We start from the raw sequence: 13,545 nt of genomic DNA on the forward strand, positions 1-13,545 counted from the left end.
TTGAATATACTAACATACTGAGGAAAGGAGTCATTTGAAAATAGGCTGTCAGTCTTGGAAGGAAGAAGAAAGAATCTTGGAAAAACTTTGGCAGACCTCATCCAAACATGCTTCTGAAGCAGAAGAGAGTATGTTCTTAAACAATGCTTTCTCAAAACCAGAATTAAGATGTAATAGTATTAAAAGTCTGTAACTTAATAATATGCACACCAAGCAAATTTCTAGATTTAATTTGCTTTTTAATGGGATCTACTTTCAAGGAAAGATGTGAGTCACGTTGATGAAAGTACTATAGTCTGTGCTATGGCTTAAATGAGACATTGGCATTCTGACTTTATAGATCAGTCTCTGTGACTTTAGTGGATGTGAGGCTAACTCTGAAAGCGATCCATGCTCCGTATGCTGAAGGAATGAGGATTCAAAATCTGAAAACCTGAGCTGGATTAAGGTAATACACACAAAATCTGAAAACCTGAGCTGGATTAAGGTAATAAACACATTCTATCAAAACACATTATTTGGCTTTCCCAGGCCACAGTCCAGTTTAACAGGTGAATTATTGAACATACATGACATTATTACCATGAATTTCTATGATTTATAATGTTTTAGGTTTTTGCATGAAAAATAGAACCACAACTATAAGTATTGCATGCCATTTTGAGATGTATACACCTAACTTAAACTCCATGGGGTGTATTACACAAATCCTCTCTGAGGTTGTGGGCATTGATAGTCTGACAGTCACATTAGTGGGCTAGGTAATATTTTATAAATCATAGTGTATTGGCAGAAATGAACATGGGCAGAGGCCTATGGAAAGACAATTTCAGAAAAGGGACACTGAACAAATATGTTTTCATGGAGCATAGTATATCTTAGGACCTATTGAGCAGAGTGATTCTAGTAAATCACTCCATACAATTGTGTTTAATAAGTATTTGAGTTGGAAGGCCTTTTTGATCCCAAGTGAAGCCTTCTGAAAAGCTTATCTTTTATCAAGCTATTTCTCTTTTACTTCTAAATTCTCTGACATGAAATTTAATCTGTCTATGATTCTCAAAATTAGGTGGCAGAGAGGAAAGAATGCTTCTTAAATATATATATCAATAATAATAATAATAATAATAATAATAAAACAAACTTCACGGGTTGTCCTTGTTTTCAGTACTTCTTTCAAGCATCTGTTTTTCTATTGTTTGAATTTTTTCCAAATAATTTTGTTTTAACTTTCTTTCTCTCTCTCTCTCTCTCTTTTAATCTTCCTGGTGACATTCCATCAGTCAAATTATCATGGCAAGAGTTTGTCCTCACAATCCTTAATTGAAAATTCTAGAAGGAAGCTGTTGTCAGTGTTCATTTTATTGTTTTAGTCATGACTGCCCTGGCAGAATGCTAACTTAACCAGCAATATCAAGCAGCTCTGTCCACAAATTAGCTCCTTCATGGGGCAGGGGTTGGGGAGAGGGCAGAGTAAAGAAGAAGAGAAGGCTCTAATGAAGTACAGATCCACTGGCCTTCTCCCAGTGATTACCAGGAGGATTTTAAGGGCAGAAGGTCTTCGTTATATTCGTGGCCGATAGTAGCAGAAGTAGTATTACTAGCAGTACTAACAAATTGTGTATTAATTGAGTGCAAAAAGTATTTTCCCATGCATTTTTATCAATGAATAAAACCAGACCATAAAATTTTGTTAATTTGGTAGAATGTGCTAGAAGCTGAGGATAATGAAAAAAAAAAAGTGTCTCTATGTTTTAATGTAACGTTTCTAGCCCTTCACTATTAATCATTGAACAGTCTTTTAATGTGCATCCCTAATGAGCATGAAGAACATCAATTTCAAAAAGGCTAAGAAACAAGTAGCCACTGGGGCAGAGCCACCCCCCTAGCCAAGTGATGAGGCATTTCTAAAAGAGACTAAGGAGGTCTGGACAGTGTGTAGAATCTGAGGTGGTTCTGGCTCCCTCACCAAGTGGATGCTGGCTAGTATCTCCAGCCTTGTCAGTCAGTCTGCCAAAGTTAAAATAAACCCAGGACAGCTTATCTTTTATTCAGATTAATTAGCTCCTGGGTAGCATGACGAAAACTAATTAGGAAAACACTGGAAAAGATAATGTACAATGTTATCATTGAGAACTGCAAAGTCTTACAGTGTTAGACCAATAAAAAAGAACCTGCTTCCACATGTTTGGGATAATCTTCTGTTTGTGCTTTGGAGTTATTTGCCAGAGGCATTAAGTCAAAGTCACTGATTCAGTCCTGGTGATTTCTGATTTCCTGTGAATAGTTGTGGGTGTGTTTTCTGAACTGTCTGCCAGAAGCTTCACATAAGACATTAGGTTCATTTTCTGGGTTTGTTTTGTTTGTTTGTTTGTTTTTGTAGGTTTTCTCCCTCTCTCTCTCTCTCTCTCTCTCTCTTTTTTAATATACTAATTTACTGAAAACAAAAACAAATTTAAAATCCTTAATTTCCGGGTAAATGCTTATTGGCAGTAAAAATATAGGAGTTGAGGTTAAAATCACTATAAATGAGACACTTCCAGGTAATTTTTTTTATAAAAAATATAAGAATGTTTCTCCATAACCATATTTAAAACACATCATACCATAGAACTTTCTTCACGTCCCCCACTATTACAATAAAAACTGCAAAGATATATTGAGTTTGTAATTATTCATTTTCAATACCTGAAAATTATCGCTGGAAATTGCTATTAGATCTAAAGCTCTCACCTAATTCTGTTTGAACACAGCTCGCTTTAACAGATTCTATTAAGTTTCCAGGATAATTATGGTTCCTAAAATATAACTCCACACAGTAAAAGCTGCTATACGTGGAGCAGCAGCTCTAAGCCAACTCCCCGCAACAGTGTTTTAAAGAGCTTCCAGTGTTATTTTCCATAATAAGGCCCACTAGTTGGCAGAACCCCTGGAAGCTATGCAAACAGCAACACATCTGTTCTCTAAGAGGCAAAATGCTGTGTCTCAGTTGAGATGTTTATTCTCTTTACCAGCAACATTATGAAAGGGCAAAGCCTGGAGCTGGCTAGAAGAAATTTTCCTTTATAGGCTTGCATATTTTTATAGGAAGAGAAAAACCTGGCAATGGCAAAGACAGTGAACTCCTGCACTTCGATTCATGATACTTAAAGAGTAGCCTCTCTTTCACATTGGCAAAATCAAAGGTGTATGCAATGTTTTGTGTGTGTAGTCTTAAGACTGAAGACAAGCTGAAGTCCACAGCAGGAAAGGAAAATTTTGAAGTTCATTAATTAGCTTATTTAAACTATTATTTCCAGAACTGATTATTTGTTTAAATGAGAAGATCAGCTTTGAGTTTTAGTGCTTGTGAGTAAATAAAATGTTTTTGCATTTTTGCATTTGCAAGCGTACTTGAATTTCGTGTCTTGTTTTTTTTTAACCAAGGAACAAAGTTTAGCCAAGATTTTCATGTAATTACACCTCTTCTAAGATATGACTTAACCGGCTGCATAGTATTCCATTGTGTATATATACCACATCTTCTTGATCAAAAGAAATGAAATCTTGCCATTTGCGACAACATGGATGGAGCTAGAGCGTATCATGCTTAGTGAAATAAGTCAAGCAGAGAAAGACAACTATCACATGATCTCCCTGATATGAGGAAGTGGTGATGCAGCATGGGGGCTTAAGTGGGTAGAAGAAGAATCAATGAAACAAGATGGGATTGGGAGGAAGACAAACCATAAGTGAAGTGACTCTTAATCTCACAAAACAAACTGAGGGTTGCTGGGGGGAGGGGGGTTGGGAGAAGGAGGTGGGATTATGGACATTGGGGAGGGTATGTGCTTTGGTGAGTGCTGTGAAGTGTGTAAACCTGGTGATTCACAGACCTGTACCCCTGGGGATAAAAATATATGTTTATAAAAAATTAAAAATTAAAAAAAAAATGACTTAATCGGAAGGAATAAATATTTACCCTTTACAATAAAAATGGGGAGCTCCTGTGGAAAGTGCATCATTTCTACTTTACAAATACGAACTCCATACTAGAAACTGTCAAAATCATATTTACAGCCTTACTATACCCCTGAGCTTCGATGCTCCATGTCTTGCTCCTTCCTGAATTTTAGATATTGTCCCAGCTATTCAAAAGACAAAAGGTTCAAATCCAAATTTCTTTTTTTTTTTTTTTCCTATCCCCCAATAATGCTTTCTTTCTTGTTCCTGCCTGCATTGCTTTTCTTGGTGTTTTCAAAAGCACATATTATTTTAACAACACTGTCACTCTCAGTCATCCGGGTGAAAACACAGCACTCTTGCACATCTCCCTATCCAGTCAATCTTCTTCCCTGTTACTACCTGCCTGCTTTGAAGCTTCGTTTCTTTCCTTCTACATACAAAGATGAGTCTTCTATATTGTTTTTTCCCCACCATCATCTGCCTTTCTAATCTGTTACAAACAATACAGTTAGATTTCTGATTCCTTACTCAAGGACACTACCATATAACATGCAAAGCTCAGAGACTTTAACTCCGTTATCAAGGCTCAACCCCTACAAAGAATCAGATGAACTGTTGAACAAACATAGATGTGGAGCAATTCATTCTATCACCTGGTAGCCATCAGGGACTATGCTGTGCACTAGAACATAACGCAAGCTGAACCAAAGTGGCCTTTCTCCTTATGGAGCCTATAGCCTACTGGGAAGCTAAACCTGTGTGAAGTTTCTTGTTCCACTCAATCCTAGCTGGGTGACTGAACAAGTGGTTTACCCTCTCTGACTTGTTTTGTGTATTTAATGGTGATTAAGGCAAAGAAAGTACTTACCCTTATTGAACTGATGTAAGAATTAAATGTTTCTGGTTCAGGGCATTTGTTCTGAGGTTATTCAGTGAAGGCAAGTACTTCTTTCCATTCTCTCCAATTGGCCACATACCAGACTTAGCGACTTCTGCCCTGAAGAGTCATGCCAGCTGTTGTCTCAAGGTTTCCCCCAATGCTGCTAGTTTCGTTTTCTTTGGTATCTAAATCTCTATCATGTGCCTTCCCTTATTATTTTAATTAACTTTAGCATAGTCATTATTATGATTACCGTATTTATTACCACTTCTTTCACCATAATTGCTATTGTCGTTTTTGAAATTCTTACTGTGATCTAGGCCTTACTTTTATTTAATCATCATTAAAGAAAGTATAATATTATACCCACTTTACAGATGAGAAAACTAAAGTGTGTTGTTAAATGGGAAGGTGTTAAGTAGCTTACTAGCTCATACCACATCACTTAGCTAATAAATCATGAAATTAGGATTCAAATCTACATCTGCTTGACTCTGAAACCCACACCCTATCCTCTGTTTTATGGGACTTGTCACAGGCTCCTGCAATGTCATGAGCCTGTCTTAGGCAGTCTATTAGCAGACACATCTATTAAAATATATCTAAATGATATAATAAAATGATATCTCTTAATGCCTTTATTAAAAACATAAATTATGTTTTTGTATAACACTTTTGTATCATTCCCTCTCCCAGGACCAGGCCTATGGTAAGTGTTGAATACATATTTACTGACTGAATAAACGTATGGCTGAAGAAGAGAAGTTACATTTGTGGAATAGAAACATCAGGGGGAATGTGAAGGGAAACGGGATTTATCAGGTTTTCTGTGTGCCTCATCCTCTCTAACAGCATAGGCAAAAGTGAAATGGAGGGAAAAAAGAAGTACAGACCATGATGAAGATGATTAAAGAGAGTACAGAGCAGCTGTCAAAGCAAATATCAAGCAACATTAATAACTTTATAGCTCACCATGAGATTGTCTCAAATATTTCCAAGAAAACAGGATCCTTGCTGTTGCAGAGAGTAAGTGAGACTAATAATCAAGTACAGATTCAAAGAATATTTTTCGTTGGATACCTTAAGCTGCAAAATTTAAAAAAAAAAAAAAAAAGACCCTTAAACTAATGGAAAAATACATGACTCAGAGGAAAATATTATTGCATTCTTGGTATTTTAATTTGATGCAGAGTTGATAAGAAACAAGATCTGCAACATTCACCACCTATTGTCGACATTGTTTGAATAGTCAGATAACATCCTCAAACTTCTGACGCTTATCCAAAAATAACTGTGTTGGGAGACTTACCAGTGAAATGCTTCAGGACTCCCAAGAATTGCTCTTAGGAGCATTTCAACCTGTCCAGTAGATTTGAAAGTTGACCTCCATGGATAAAAGTGTAAATTTGAGATCAGATGCTACCACACATGAAGTTATTTAAAATAGTTTGTATTTTTTAAGTGGCAGTGACTCTACATATAAGTTTCTTGTACATTAATAACAACTTATCCACATGATTTCTTGACTGTAGCATGAGTCTGTTTATTTGCTCACTGACACAGTTTTTCACTGAAATAAGCTTTTGTGGGTTTTGTGTTGTGACATCTGTGTGTCCCTGGCTGTAGATAATGTGAGCAACAGAGGAAGCAGTAGATTTGGTCTCTGGTCCCCTTGAGCTGACATTTATCGTTTATAGGCATTAGGAATAAAAAAGCAAACACTTTTAATTATACTCAGATTTGGTGATGTGAAACAATAAATATTATTGTTCTTCTCAACTTCCACTGCCCTATTTGATTTTGAATTAAAAAAAAAAACAGGGAGAAAAAAGAGGAATAAAAAATGGGAAAGAACAAAAATGTCTAAACCAGTGGGGAGTAAGGTGAAAGGTAGATAGTGTGAAGAGAGCTGTGGTCCTGCTGGACAGCAGCTCCTGCAGTTTTCACTGGTAGTGTAGAATTGCACTATGGGTACCTTTACTCTCTGCTTGAAATAGTCTTCTTTATCTGGTTATTCCTTACATTTCAAATCTGGGCTTACATGTTGCCTTTTATGGATACTAGCTCTAACTAAATTTCCTAAAGGGATCCATTTTCCACTACCTGAAAGTACCATCACACAATCAATGATTGGTCTCAGTCTTTCCCAGGAAAATATCTGTCTCATGAAGCTAACTACCTTCTTACTGTGTTCATCTCTATATCCTTTGGGCCTGGCATATAATAGGTGCTCCATAAATTTTTGTCACATGAATAAATGAATGAATGAATTAACATTTTATGTACTACTTTTCAAAAGAGTATGTCCATACATAACATTAGAAAGTTCTTTTGTTTGTTTGTTTTGTTTTGTTTTGTTTTTCTCTTACACATTGTGGAACCTACAATCGTGTAAGGACCTGGTCCTTATTTATTTAAAACAACTATTTCCAACAGCCCAAATGTCTTGGAACAGAATGAGGTATGCATACCATAGTCAGGAAGGGCTTTTGAGCTTTTATCTACTCTCTCTATGTAGCAGACTTCTATACCAGTTGCACAACTGTCACATAAGATAGTAACTTGACCTTGAGTATATTATGTGGAATCCATGTGTTGATGTACCTCATAGGCCTTTTCTTTTGTAATACTCAAATTTGCAAAGAGAAATATCATAAATTTATAGAAGTTAGACTAACAGTATGCTCAAAGAGAAAGATGTAGAAAAGAATGGTATTTCAGAATTCAACTCTGAATAAAATTAGTGTTAAAAGCAGTAATCATCCAAACAAATGGTAGAGAAAATTGTATATCTTTTTTTTTTTTTTTTAATTTCTGCAAGGACAAGTAGAAGAGGCTGATGCTATAACCAGAAGAGTTCCTGAGATTGTCAAGACTAGGGTTCCAAACATTCTGTAGGAAAATAAAGCTCTCAAGTCTTTTTCCTGCTAGTTAGGACCAAAGAATTAAGGTAAATTGTGCCTTGCTCTTATTTAGCTGTATAAGGATGTATACCCAAACTAAAATGGTAAACTGGAACTTCTATCACAGGTGAAGACTTTTTTCTTGTATAAGTGGCATTTCTTTCAAGTTAGTAAAGAATACAGTAGGAAAAAAAAAGAATGGGTAGGAAATTGTTAATAAAATGGTTATTCAATTATCTGACCTTAGGTTTATAATAAAACATTAAAACACTAATCCCTAGATACTTAATCCTTAATCCTTCTAGAATAGAGTCCTACTAGAAACAAATTTGCTATTTCCCTTTTTAAGAACTATATAATTCAAACATTTGAAGCTTCAAACAAAGGGAAATATTCATTTGGTTGGTGAACAAATAGAGATGAAGAAAGTATCTGTTTCTAAAAATATAAATAAGGGAATGAAAACATATTAATTGCTCTTCAGATGTTTGAGAGAATAAGAAGGATATTTTATATTTTATCGGTTAGCTTTGGAATAAAGTTAAAAAAGTGTAGATCAGACAAATACATAGTTTACATGTTTAGAAGACTTCATCCTTAAATGTAGTGCTATCTGATATTTTATGCCATAAATTGGTATAATTTGGTAAAATTAATTAGTTGCAAAGCAGAAATGGATTTGATAACAATATCTTCTATCACTGAGCTTCAATGAGATCATCCTAAAAAGAGTGTTTATGCATAGAGCTGAGAAAACCCAGAGATGTAATGATGCCTTATTTTATGTCTCTGTTAGACAAAATTATGCTAGTTCAGGATTGTCTGAATATCTCTCTTTAGTCCCAGAATAAAATAAGAATTTAGGGAGTATGAAACTGATATTTGAAGACAAAAAGAAAAAACAAAACAAAACAAAACAAAAAAACCCTTCCTTTTTACAACCTCTCTGTTATCAGTGAGAACTCTCACTATTGTCATTATAATCATAAAGACTGATGTTCCCTTTTCCTTCTTATCTTTTCCTCTTGAAATAACAAAAGATGCAACATTAACTTTTGTGGATCATATTTGATTTACCTCTTCCTAGATACCAAAAATTTGGGGGATTTATTTTGTAAATCAATTAGAACTGCACAAAAATCCTATTCCTTCTGTTCATGTACTGAGGGATGCCTAAAGCCACAGGATATGGGGATTATTAGATATGCTTTTCTAAGGAGGAAATAGTAAGACAAAAATGGCCTGCCTGAAGTTACAGTTTATAGATTGGAAAAAGGCACAGACAATTAAAAGATGGAGCTACTTAGGGCAAATTACTTGCAATCAAGCTGCAGCTAAATGAGCTTCTTGATGAGGAAGCCAAATTTATGTTGTTTCAAACCACGGAGAGACGTTAAAGAAGTTGAAAGGTGAGCAAAATGTTAGTACAATTGGATCCAGATAGGTTGATAAGAGAAGTTATAGAAGCAATTTAAACAATGTCTTCTGAAACACACATAGGCAGGCATGGGTGCACACGTGCATACTCGCACACCCATGACCCCACAGAATCATACACAAAACACCTCAAAATGGAAGACTGTATGATTATATAAACTTTCAGTTTCCGTTTATATTTTACGTAGATGCCCCTTCTCATCATAAAAGCCCTGTGGCTTAAGAAGCTCAATCACAGACTGTAATCATTTTCCCCCAAATCTGCAATTTACCAGAAACATTTTAATTGAAAATGATGTATTGTTTAAACTCCAAACAACTGTGTTTTCACTTTGTTTCTCCCTGCCCTAAATTATCCCTTGGCAACTCTTTGAGTTGATTTTGAAAGAATATATTTGATAATGAATTCAGAACTTACACAAAGCACAGAAACCATGTGAAAGCTTCAAATGTGTAATATCACATTTCTTTCTTTATTGCTAGATATAAATTTTTGCATTCAGGGCTGCATGCTTCATTTTCACTGAAAGCAGAGTATTGTCTACATATATTTGAATGGAATGACTTTAAGGATTTTGTAATTTTGAAAAGGCATCTAGCTAGGCTATCCTTCATCCCATTTCTGTTGCATTGGAATGTTAGGCATAACAAGGTAGACAAAAGAAAGGTATAATGGAGATCCTAATGGGTCATTAGCAAGTACAAGTATATGTAGAAAGAGATAATTTCCTGCTGGCATTTTCCCTTATCTTGATTTCCTTCTTTTTCCCTGCATTCAAGTTTTTCATGAACAGAATCAGGGAGGGGAGGACGGAATTAACCGTTCTTGTCTGAAAAAGACAAAAACGAAACAAAACATCTTTCTTCTTCAAATGGTCCACTTCAGGAAGTGAAACTTCTCTAATAATTAAGAACCGAAAAGGACAATAAAGAAAATGCCCATATTTAGAGCAATAAATGCAATTCGATGCTGGCAGGTTTTCTTACAGTTGAAGTATAATATTGTCAGCATTGCCCTCGCCAGGTCTGCCATTGAAAAACAGTGCAGGAAAGTGCCCAATGGCCCACAGTAGTAACAAAGGGGTCCTTTCTCCATCTGACTTTGTCCAGCTACCTCTCTCATTTAATGAAATGTGGAGAAATTAAATAGAAAATACTCTATAGGGCACTGGGGAGAGGTTTGGCCCTGAAAATGTAATTTGTATCTTTGTTTCTTCTCAATGAGTTATACATTTTCAGTGGCATGTTTTAAGCATTTTTGAAAGGTGTCTCATTATATTAAACACTGGCCACAGTAGCATCTGGCCATTCAAACCATATCACCTGAAAGTGATGGGATTTCCAAATTCTCCCTGAATCAGCCCGGTAAGATCTTAAAGAAAGTAGGACATAAATATACAGGATAAAGTCCGTTATTAACTGTCCTATTAACAGTTAACTGAGAGACCAAAAATGGGCATGAGTGACTTTTTTATTAATGACATCTTAATTGTGAGCCTAGTGAGGTAGATCTGCTTTTAATGAGCATAAGGAGAACCTGACCAAGTACCCCTCGAGTTTAAAGCAGCTAAACTCACAACTGAAGTAAATCCTAGTAAAACCATGGAAGCGGAATCAAGTGACCTGGTTTCCACTCTGCACGCCGTCATTATCTGGCTAGAAAACTCCATGCAGATCAGTCTATCCTTCCGAAAAATGCTGCTTCATGCACAAAATGAAAGGGTTGAACTAAGTAATCACTAAGATTCCTAAAACTTTGTGAGTCTAAAAATACTTCCATTACCCTAGTTTGTTAATTAGAAGGAAAAAAAAAAAAAAAACTGATAAAAAGTGAAGATATCGCGGTGCCTGGGTGGCTCAGTGGGTTAAGCCTCTGCCTTCCGCGCAGGTCATGGTCTCAGGGTCCTGGGATTGAGCCCCGCATCAGGCTCTCTGCTCAGCAGGGAGCCTGTTTCCCTCTCTCTCTCCCTCTGCCTGCCTCTCTGCCTACTTGTGGTCTCTGTCTGTCAAATAAATAAACAACATCTTAAAAAAAAAAAAAAAAAGGGAAAATCTTTGTATCTTTTTTTAAAAGAATTATTTATTTATTTGAGAGAAAGAGAGAGTAAGTGGGGGGAAGGGCAGAAGGAGAGAATCTTCAAGCAGACTCCCCACTGAGCACAAAGCCCAAAGCTGGCTCCATCCCATGACCTACGTATGAGATCATTACCCAAGCCAAAACCAAGAATCAGACACTCAACCAACTTAACCACCCAGGTGTCTCGAAAATCTTCGTATTCTTATGTGGAACTTGGACCCATATCTACTTTAGGAATAGCTGGTTCAATAACGAGTCCCTGAGGTCCTGGGTTACAGGCTGCCGAGAAGATAATTTCATAGCATTTGGACAAATTGCCTCTTTCTTCTATACCTAAAGTCCTTAGAAGTTATTGTAAATTGATTATTTTACCCAGGTCTGTAATACATTATATCAAAATATGTTTATACTTGCCCCGCCCCCACAGTGCTGCTATATCATGCATCTTTAGGGAAATGGCTATGCCTTTTAACTTGTATCTCATTGTACATAATAAAATTCCCATCACAACTTCACTGGCCTTATTTCTCACTACTTTCCTCCTTGGTTTCTGTCATCCAGTCATGCAGTTGACTTCTTTCGGTTTTCATTTATTGTGGTTTCTTAAATTTGTGACTTTGACTCCAGATTATGTTATTTGTCCTGTTTTGAATGGTATCTTACCCTTTTAATCCCCCAACTCCAACATATACACCCTTCACCTTGCAAATTCTTCCTCATCTTTCAGAACTCATCTTTACTTTCTCTCAGATCTCCTTGAACAAGATCTTCTTAATAATTCTCCTTTGTAAATAATAATAATAATAATAACCAATTTTAATTATCTAATTGGTTATGTATATCACTTATGTACTCCTGTGTAACAACCCATCACAAAATTCATTGGCTTCAAAAAAAAAAAAAAACCAAAGAAACTAAAATATATGTATTATTGCTCACATTCTACAGGTTGGTCATGGATTTCATTTTCTGGTCTCTCCTAGACTCATTCAACAACAAGACCAAAATGCTTTATTCATATGTCTGGAAGTTGGTGATGATTAACTCTCTTTCTCCAGTATATTAAACTGGCTTTTATACATCATGGCTGTCTCAAGATAGGATTATAGAAGCACAAGAACAGAAATTGTGAGGCAACCTAAGATCTAGGATCCAGAATTCACACACTAAACTTGTGTTTCATTCTCTCAGCTAAAGCAATTTACAAGGCCAACCCCCACCCCCATTCAAGGAGATGGAGAGACAGATTTCACTTTTTCTTGGAAGAAACAGAAATATCATACTGCATAGGGCATGGACGAAAAAGGCATGGTTCATTTTGGGCCGTTTTTTTAAACTCTGCAACATTATGTATAATTATTCTTTTAATTTCTATTTTCCCCACTGGAAAATCAGTATTTGTAAACAGGTACTATGATTTTTTTTTAATTGAAGTATAATTGACATACATTATTTTATTATTAGTTTCAGGTGATTCAACATTGTATATATTGTGAAGGGATTGCCACAATAAGTTGTGGTCATCTATCACCATATGAAGGTAATAAATACTATTAACTATATTCCCCATCCTATATATTATATCCCCATGACCTATAATTTAATAACCAGAAGTTTACACTCGTCTATTCACCCATTTCACCCCACCTTTCCAATCTCCTTCCTTTCTAACAACAACCAGTCTGTTCTCTGTATCTATGAAACTGGGTTTTGTTTCATTTTTTAGATACCATGTATAAGTGAAATCATGCAGTATTTGTATTTCTCTGTCTGACTTATTCCACTTAACATTAAACCCTCCAGTTTCATTAATGTTTCCATGTTGTTTGAAATGGCAAGATTTTATATTTATGGTTAAATCACATTCCATTCTGTGTGAGTGTGTATGTATGACATCTTTTTTACCTATTTATCTGTTGATGGATGCAGGTGGTTGCCATATCTTGCCTATTGTAAGTAATGCTAAAGTAAATATGAAAGTGCATATATATTTTAGATTTTTTTTTTCTTTAGATAGATACCTACAAGTGGAATTTCTGGACCTTATTGTAGATTTATTTATATTTTTAAAATATTCTTTTTTTATTTTTTATTAACATATAGTATATTATTAGCCCCAGGGGTACAGGTCTGTAAATCACCAGGTTTACACACTTCACAGCACCTACCATAGCACACACCATCTGCAATGACCATAACCTAATCACACTCTCCCTACACACCCCACCTCCCCCAGCAACCCTCAGTTTATTTTGTGAGATTAAGTCTCTTATGGTTTGTCAACCTCCCAATCCCATCCTGTT

The 13,545-nt window shown here is 35.7% G+C and overlaps 1 long non-coding RNA gene across 2 annotated transcripts in view; it reads left to right on the forward strand.

Moving 5' to 3' along the window:
* The window catches only part of LOC309847029, a 77,304-nt gene that overhangs the window by 26,592 nt on the left and 37,167 nt on the right, over window positions 1–13,545 (forward strand). The window contains exons 1-2 of one of the 2 annotated variants that reach the window (XR_014302268.1): window positions 7,686–7,775; window positions 12,707–12,782. The exons of the other annotated variant lie outside the window; for it this stretch is intronic. This is a non-coding gene — a long non-coding RNA (uncharacterized lncRNA). Of the gene's footprint in view, window positions 1–7,685; window positions 7,776–12,706; window positions 12,783–13,545 lie in introns of those variants that run through there. 2 annotated transcript variants of the gene reach the window in all.

This window comes from Mustela nivalis (assembly GCF_964662115.1).
Source record: "Mustela nivalis genome assembly, chromosome: 1".
Lineage (NCBI taxonomy): Eukaryota > Metazoa > Chordata > Mammalia > Carnivora > Mustelidae > Mustela > Mustela nivalis.